Source organism: Salvelinus fontinalis, chromosome 19 (genome assembly GCF_029448725.1).
Source record: "Salvelinus fontinalis isolate EN_2023a chromosome 19, ASM2944872v1, whole genome shotgun sequence".
Classification (NCBI taxonomy): Eukaryota; Metazoa; Chordata; class Actinopteri; order Salmoniformes; family Salmonidae; genus Salvelinus; species Salvelinus fontinalis.
Genome location: NC_074683.1, coordinates 45,560,101 through 45,569,576, shown reverse-complemented (window position 1 = coordinate 45,569,576; position 9,476 = coordinate 45,560,101). Strand labels below are relative to the sequence as shown.

The 9,476-nt window shown below is 43.1% G+C and overlaps 1 protein-coding gene across 1 annotated transcript in view; it reads left to right on the top strand.

Moving 5' to 3' along the window:
- The first annotated feature begins 8,546 nt into the window (after positions 1 to 8,546).
- LOC129816820 (probable G-protein coupled receptor 156) overlaps positions 8,547 to 9,476 on the top strand; it is a 28,253-nt gene continuing 27,323 nt past the window's right edge. The window contains exon 1 of the mRNA XM_055871732.1: positions 8,547 to 8,985. The gene's annotated coding sequence lies outside the window, so the exon portion shown is untranslated. The remainder of the gene's footprint in view (positions 8,986 to 9,476) is intronic.

The following is a 9,476-nucleotide window of genomic DNA, read 5'->3' as shown; positions in this document are numbered from 1 at the left end:
AGTCTCTTAATAGAGCTCAAAGTTCTGTCTCCTGTCTGTCTGGCTCACCAACAGACAGGCTCTGTCCAGCCCTCCTTATTCAGGCCTGAGGTGGCTTACATCAGACACCTCACTGGCCTTTTTCCCCTCCTTTATCTGTACCCCCTCTTCCATCTTTCTCTTTGACACACACACAAACTCATCACTGTGAGAAGCTGATATGCTTACAGGGTTGTGCTCTCACTATCTTCTGGATAGTAGTATGATATGTATTTGAGTTGAATGTTTATTGATATTTTCCACTGCCATGATGATTCCTTCTCCCAACAGCAGGTGTCTGAGCCCCCTACTCTGTTACATAAGCCAGGTGTGTGTGCGCTGCAACCCGAGACCGAGACACACGCTGAAGCGGCCATGATGAAACTGAGCCAGAGTGAATTAAACAGACAGTTGAGGAGAGGAGCCCTCTGTCACCAGTCAACACAGCTCAGGAGTTCACACTCACAGATCACAATTCAGACATTTGGAATATAGAACAGGAAGTCAAAATATTGTACTCGAGAATTCGGAAAACATAACTAAGAACTAACTTCTTGACTGTCAACAGTGAATGGAAGATAAAGACCCAAGGATACTGGGGCCAACAGAACTGCCTGCTATAGGTAAAGACTATAGTGTGTGTGTGTGTGTGGTATATGTATGCAGGCTAATTCCATCTCATTAATGTCTGGCATTAGGTTTTTGCGCTGCCCTATAGATCCTAGTATAGAGTACAATGCACAGTATAGGGGATCAGTTGCTAAAAGAACAGAGTTGTTTGAAATGGGGGATTTTGATACTATAAGCCTCATCACCTTCACTGGACCCTTAACTCAAATCAGCTCCCCTCAACACTATTACTTGGCTGCGTGTGCCTTCACTGATGTACATTCCAGACCTCACACATGATGAACTCCACACATACTCACACACACGCATCGTTCAACACACGAGAGTCACACACTCCGGACCCTGACAATCGGACCTTGTCCTGGGATTAGGGGAGGGGGGACTACTAATCTGCCTACTTACTGCCGCCTATATGGTTTCTCTGGGGGAAGGGAGGTGGTGATGGAGGCACAGCGGGAACAAGAGGGGAGGGGCAGGATTGTCTACTGTTATGTAACCATGTTAGATCGCCATGGTGAAGAACAAATCATAGAACAAAAACTTTGATCACACCCCTCTCTCTCCTCAACCCCTTTCATCTTACTTCTCTCTGCGACATGATCCTCAACTCTTTCTCTCTTGCTGCTTCTGCTTGCAAACTTCTTGTTCTACTCCTCTCACCCATCTTTTCTTCTAACATCTATTCCATTAACTCTCAAACCTGCTGTCCTCATTTCTCAAAACCTTTCTGCCATCACCTCTGGCTCCATTCTCCTCTATTTGTATGAGATCGGTAACCTTGGGAATTCTGTGAATACTAGATCTCTCTCAGAATCTGTGTGACTGTTAAACCGCTTTCCTCATGTGGTCAGCAGCACACGGCGAGGGAGGCCTTAATTGCCCCTTTAGTAGAGACAATTCGGGTGGCAGCATCAAATAAAAATATAATATAGGTAATCCAGGACCCTGGGAAATCATGGAAGGGTTTCAGTATTCCAGACCTGGATTTGCAGCACAGGAAATGGTTTCTGCTATGGCAGGAAATGGGCCTCAGGCATTCTAATCACAAAAACAAAAGATTTAGCCCAGATGCATTTTATTTGTAACTTTTTTGGTCTTTGTTCCACTCATATACAGAACTTCACTGCTGGTTTACATTCACTGTAAGAAGTTATTGTGCCTTTGTTAGTTACAGAGACAGCCCAATCACAGGGTGAACAAAGTGTCTTGAACAATGATGGTGCCCGTTAGACATAACAATTAGCTGTTTTTTTCATGATGTATTTCGTAAAGTTTCATATCTCCAACCTTATCCTGAGGAATATGCATCCCTCTCCTCCCCGCCCTCCCCCTACCCACTCCCATCTACCCTCTCCTCCCCTCCCTCCTACCCACTCCCATCTACCCTCTCCTCCCCTCCCTCCTACCCACTCCCATCTACCCTCTCCTCCCCTCCCTCCTACCCACTCTCATCTACCCTCTCCTCCCCTCCCTCCTACCCACTCCCATCTACCCTCTCCTCCCCTCCCTCCTACCCACTCTCATCTACCCTCTCCTCCCCTCCCTCCTACCCACTCCCATCTACCCTCTCCTCCCCTCCCTCCTACCCACTCCCATCTACCCTCTCCTCCCCTCCCTCCTACCCACTCTCATCTACCCTCTCCTCCCCTCCCTCCTACCCACTCTCATCTACCCTCTCCTCCCCTCCCTCCTACCCACTCCCATCTACCCTCTCCTCCCCTCCCTCCTACCCACTCCCATCCACCCTCTCCTCCCCTCCCTCCTACCCACTCTCATCTACCCTCTCCTCCCCTCCCTCCTACCCACTCCCATCTACCCTCTCCTCCCCTCCCTCCTACCCACTCCCATACACCCTCTCCTCTCCTCCCCTCCCTCCTACCCACTCTCATCTACCCTCTCCTCCCCTCCCTCCTACCCACTCCCATCTACCCTCTCCTCCCCTCCCTCCTACCCACTCCCATCCACCCTCTCCTCCTTAACTCAAGCTGTTCCAAATGCTCTGCTGTTATTTCTCAATCAAATATTTAAGCTCCTGGTAACCCAAGTTTGCGCAATCCACCTGCTTTTATGGCCAACCCACTTTGAACCTGATCTTGGGGGAATCTGTAAGTGATCTCCACACAGTGACTGAAACCGAGACTACAATTCCATGGCTTTAGAGCTTCATTAGGGACTAACGTTGTGACAGTTGATCTGAGCGTTGAGGTCAAGACGTTCTGTTTGTGCTAGGATTCGTCTACCGCATGTCTACATTTCATAATTTTGTGTCCAAATTAGGAATTGTCCACCCTTAGAAATATGTTGGATAACTTGGCAATGCATTACAGTAATGCAGTGAGTTGTTGAGATCATGTTGCAGATTGTATGTTAAGTGCATCATAACCTGCAACCATATGACCCTCCATCATTAGCGGTGTAACTCTGAGATAGTATTGGTCCACAGGCATTAAAGGGATCTAAACAGTCTACGGAAACGGAGTCCATGGAGGAACGTCGCTCTCTACTTAGTTATATGTACTTTTGGGCGGATGAAATTTTTAAGCGCGACGCATAGGGACCTTAGTCAGCTCCGTTTGTGTAGACTGTGTAAACCCCTTAAGAGTGCCATGTCATATGACCGATGGCTAGGTCAGCATGTACAGTATAAAGACATTTCCCTGAAAACAGAGGCGGCAGTAAGTAGTCATTGATGTCAGGGAACAGCGCCACCTGCTGTCCCTTCAGTGGAGAGACACAGGATGATAGGAACACAGGATGTTCTGACCAGATGTCACCGGTACCTCCTCCTCTTAGAGCTGGCAGGGGCAGACTTTGTGATTTGTTGGCCCCATGCAGAGGCTTTTATAGTAAAGATGCAATTTAACTGTAAAAATGTGTTACCTTCTAATGTGCCATGACAACAACCAGGCATTATGTTTTCAAACAAATCACTTCAAAAAGTAGGTTACCTTCGCACCCACGTTCATCCAAAATAATTCCAGAATACGAAAAGTACACTGTGCACCCGTCAACTTTCCTTCAATTCGCAGGTGGCTGAAACTGTATCACCAGAGAAAGCATTCAAGCTAGCAATACAGCTCCCCTCTATCTTACTATACGTAGCCCATGTATCTGATGCTTTCTGGCTAAAATCTTTCTTGCCAGACTCTGGCCTTTGGTCTGATGAGGCCAGATGTGAGATTTTTGTTTCCAACCTCCGTGTCTTTGTGAGACACAGAGTAGGTGAACTGATGTTCTCCACATGTGTGGTTCCCACTGTGAAGCATGGAGGAGGTGTGATGGTGTGGAGATGCTTTGCTGGTGACACTGTCAGTGATATATTTAGAATTCAAGGCACCATTAAGCAGCATGGCTACCACAGCATTCAACAGCAAAATGCCATCCCACCTGGTTAGTGGGACTTTCATTTGTTTTTCAACAGGACAATGACCCAAAACACACCTCCAGGCTGTGTAAGGGCTATTTGACCAATAATTAGAGTGATGGTGCTGCTTCAGATAACCTGGCTTCCACAATCACCTGACCTCAACCCAATTGAGATGGTTTGAGATGATTTGGTCTGCAGAGTGAAGGAAAAGCAGCCAACAAGTGCTCAGCATATGTGGGAACTCCTTCAAGACTGTTGGAAAAGCATTCCTCATGAAGCTGGTTGAGAGAATGCCAAGAGTGTGCAAAGCTGTCATCAAGGCAAAGGGTGCCTACTTTCAAGAATCAAAAATATAAAATATATTTTGATTTGTTTAACACTTTTTTGGTTAATACATGATTCCATATGTGTTATTTCATAGTTTTGATAGCTCTACAATGTAGAAAATAGTACAAAAAAATAAAGAAAACCCTGGAAGGAGTAGGTGTGTCAACTTTTGACTGGTACTGTATATAAAAAAACATTTAATTTGGCCTTATTTCTATTACCCCATAAAAATGTATTGAATAACATATTCATACATGGAAAAACTAAAATGTAATCAAATGGAAGTATGTTTTGAAGTGTCTGTTCTATATCTGAGAGATATAAGAAAGCTCAGAAAAAAAGTATCATGTTTTTTTTCAGTGGAATTAATTACCTGTAGACCTTTTTTCGGACTGGTACCTTCAGACGAGTCCCGTGACACTCGTAGAGCAATTTCCTCTTCTGCCTAATGGTAAGTCCACCAGTGAGAGCCGGGTTCACACACACACACACACACACACACGCACACACATACTATCAGTTTGAATAGGCCCGATGCTCCCTCAGATAGCTGGGATCAGCCCTAGGCTAGCAATAGTTTCCAGACCTCCTGATAACGACCACAACAGCCACTGGGAAAACAATCTATGTGATGACTCAATGTGGAAAATGGATTAGATTTACAAAAAGTCCTCAATTTAAGGGCATTTAGTATTTTTTTCACCCAACTTTTGAGAGAGAAAGAGAGTTCCTCTGTCCAGTGTTTGTGTTATTTTGCCCATCTTAATCTTTTCTTTTTATTGGCCAGTCTGAGATGTTTTTTCTTTGCAACTGCCTAGAAGGCCAGCATTCCAGTCGCCTCTTCACTGTTGACGTTGAGACTGGTGTTTTGCGTGTACTATTTAATGAAGCTGCCAGTTGAGGACTTGTGAGGCGTCTGTTTCTCAAACTAGACACTCTCATCTTGCTCAGTTGTGCAACAGGGCCTCCCACTCCTCTTTCTATTCTGGTTGAAGCCAGTTTGCGCTGTTCTGTGAAGGGAGTAGTACACAGCGTTGTACGAGATCTTCAGTTTCTTGGCAATTTCTTGCATAGAATAGCCTTTATTTCTCAGAACAAGAAGAGACAGACAAGTTTCAGAATAAATTTATTTGTTTCTGAGCATTTTGAGCCTGTAATCGAACCCACAAACATTAACAATGTCTACACTGTATTCCTAATCAATTTGATGTTATTTTAATGGACAATTATTTTTTCTAAGTGACCCCAAACTTTGGAACGGTGTAAATGTCAACCCTGTGACACTCATCTTTTCACATTGCACCCAATGCATTTGTGACGCTCATCTTTTCCCATTGAATGCAATGTATTGACATAAACATCAACCTTGTGACACTCATCTTTCCCATTGTCTGCAATGTATTGAAAAAAATGTCAACCGTGTGACACTCATTTTTTCCCAATTGACTGCAATTTACTGAGAAAAAAATTCAACTCTGAGAATCTCATATTTTCCCATTAATTGCAATGTATTGAGAAAACCTAAACTTTGTGACACTCATTTTTTCACATTGACTGCAATGTATCGGCTATTGTGACATTTGACCTTTTTTTTGCAAAAATGTGCCTGCATGATGTTTTCAGGCTGATAATGGGCTGGCCACAAGTGTTGAAATGGGTGGAGATGTGGTGACTGAGAGCCCATGGCGTATGGTTTACATTGTTTTCATGCTCATCAAACCATTCAGTGACCACTTGTGCCCGATGGATGTGGGCATTGTCATTCTATGGAGGCATAGCCATGGTAGCCAAAATAGTGCTAATAGGGTTACGTGATAAATTAACTCAGGAACCACACCTGTGTGGAAGTACCTGCTTTCAATATACTTTGTATCCCTCATTTACTCAAGTGTTTCCATTATTTAGGCAGTTACGTGTACCTGTACACCTTATATGAATCTACCCTCTCTCAACTCTGTCTCTCCCCCTAAACATAGCTGTCACTCATTTACCTGGGACACTCCCTTGTCAGGAATGAACTCGCGTGCAGGCTCACACAGTAAATCCCCGTGACGTTATAATAACACCTTTACGCCTCGCAAGGCTGATTGAACAAGCGCTGAAATATTTACATGGGGTCCGGCTGCAGAGCGAGCTGGAGAGGAGAGATACGTTTCACTGGAGCGTTGATCTCTCTTTTTTAAAAATCTTTTACAGTCATTTGCAAATGTGTCATCCCTTTACAGTAGGTCTAGGCCTACAAGCAAAATCGCCATCCCCCTCTTCATATATTTCAAGCTCGCGCGTAATGGAGTGATATTGTTGAAAACACTTCTGTTTCTTTCCACTGTACTATGGGGTATACCAATATTATTTATTTGCACAGTAAGAGGACGCGCCCGAGCCTCTCTCCTGTGCAACCCTGTCCCACGCGCCACCCAGTCCCCTGTGACTGTTCAATGTCACCTGCTGCCCAAAGCGCAACAATGGTGAGCTCATATGTTTGAACAAATAGCGTTAGGCGCAGTGGTTATACCATGGAACTCCCAATCAGATGGTAGAGAAAATAATGTATTGTCATTGGACACATGAAAGCAAACTGTAAAGGCAACACAGCAATAATCATCCATTTTCTTAAAGAACCATTCATAACCACCCACTTTGATAATGTCAATAGGAGACTTTGGCTATTTCTATATCTGTTAATTGGTGTATTGACTGGGAATTTGTCTTCAAATGTTGATATTTGGTTGTGTTGACAACCAAACACAATTCAATATCACTAAATATCATTACATTTGAAATCAACCAGAGCATGAAAACCTAGGCCTATTTTATGATTTATTTTTGTTTAATTCTGTGTTGAATTGAAACAATAGCTGATGACTTTGCAAATGCTACATTTACATTTAAGTCATTTAGCAGACACTCTTATCCAGAGCAACTAGGGTTAAGAGCCTTACTGAAGGGCACATTGTACATATTCAACATATGTTATACAAGGTTTGTCTATTTAGACATTTGGTTACCATGATGACATAATCATGTGATTGAAATTTCAAATCAAAATATGTTGACAAATTACGTTAAAACAACATTGATTCAACCATTTGTGTCCACTGGGATGTTCTCTCTCTGCAAAACAATATGCGCCCGGAAGCACAGGAAGGCCAGAAAAACCGTTAAAGACTCCAGCCACCTAAGCCATAGACTGTTTTCTCTGCTTCCGCAAGGCAAGCGGTGCTGGAGCAAGTCTGACATCAACAGGCTCCTGAACAGCTTCTATCCCCAATCCTGAACAGCTTCTATCCCCAATCCTGAACAGCTTCTATCCCCAATCCTGAACAGCTTCTATCCCCAATCCTGAACAGCTTCTATCCCCAATCCTGAACAGCTTCTATCCCCAATCCTGAACAGCTTCTATCCCCAATCCTGAACAGCTTCTATCCCCTAGCCATAAGACTGCTAAATAGCTAATAAAATGGCTACACGGAATATCTGCATTGACCCTTCTATATGAATTTTTACACTGTCTCTATGCACATGTACACAATCACTCTATTCACACTCCCCTTACAGAAAAAACACATAATTTCACATGTGTAGTTTCATGTTATCACATGTTGCTTTACATGTTCTTACATGTTATCACATTAACTTCAAATAAGATCACGTGATCACATGACAACATGTGTTTTTGGAACACTAGATGCGATCACATTATATTCATGTGTATTTTTAATAAGGGTCTACACACACACACACACACACACACACACACACACACACACACACACACACACACACACACACACACACACACACACACACACACACACACACACACACACACACACACACACACACAATCATCATATAAACTGCTGCTGCTCCGTTTATTATATCCTGATGCCAAGTCACTTTATCCCTATACATATTTAATCCTATCATTCCAGTATCCCAGTATATTGTAAATAGGGTATTGCCACTGACCCTGTATATACTGTACTTTACTTACTGTACTTTTTCTTGTTCTTATTTCTATTTCTCGTGTACTTTTGTTCTACTTTACTTTTTATAAAATGTTTATAGTACTACTGAGATTGATTACTGCATTGTTAGGAAAGCGCAAGCAAGAAAGGCATTTCACTGTATTTGTGCACCTGACTATAAAAGCCTGAAACTTCCGCAGCGCGCTACCCGCTCTAATTAATTACAGCGAAACACACACACACACACACACACACACACACACACACACACACACACACACACACACACACACACACACACACACACACACACACACACACACACACACACACACACACACATTTCCCTCAATCTCCCACTCTATCTCCCACTCTATCTGCTCATGCTCATGAAAACTTGTTGCAGACTCTACTTTTTCTCCCTGACACCAGGAAACATTTTGGGATAGGCCTAGTTTGGAGAGTTCTCAGTTGTCATAAAAAGGATTATTTTTCTTCTGGTTGGATTTTTGGAAGGGCTTTACTATAGGTCCCAGTCGTGGAGTTAACTTTCCGGGACAGTTTGTTTCACTTCGTGAGACTCCAGCGATGGTGCGAGGACAGCGGCTAGACGGAGGGACTCTCCACGCACCCCTCTGACATCCCTCACCGGTTATTTAGGGACTCCGTCAGGTTGGTCTGCTGTTGTGTTAAATCGCTTCTCAGAGACCTCTTCACATGATTGATGCGGTATTATCGTGAGGATGAATCATAGCCCTTTAACGCCGAAATTAGCTGCTATTCTGTGGGATCGTGCTATTGCAATTTCAAAATACCGACACAATAACGATTGATTAAGATGTGCGTTAAAATGACATATTTTGAAAATTAAAAGTGATTTTAAATGTTTTTCATGACACCCTATGATAAACCAGTGCATGTGAAATAAAGTAGACACTGCCATTCATTGAGTTAGTAGGCTTTTGACAGTGAAAGTTAGCACTTAGTCAAATTCAATTTGTTCTTTTGATTCATTGTTTTTAGCTGAGATTTAAATATGTTTTGGCAAGAAAGACAAAGAAGTCCGTTTGAAAACATGCTGATGTTCAAGCAGTTTAAACTACAACACATTTAGGCTTTTATTTAAAGTTTAATAGGGGAGACAAGGGATGAATGTAACACAA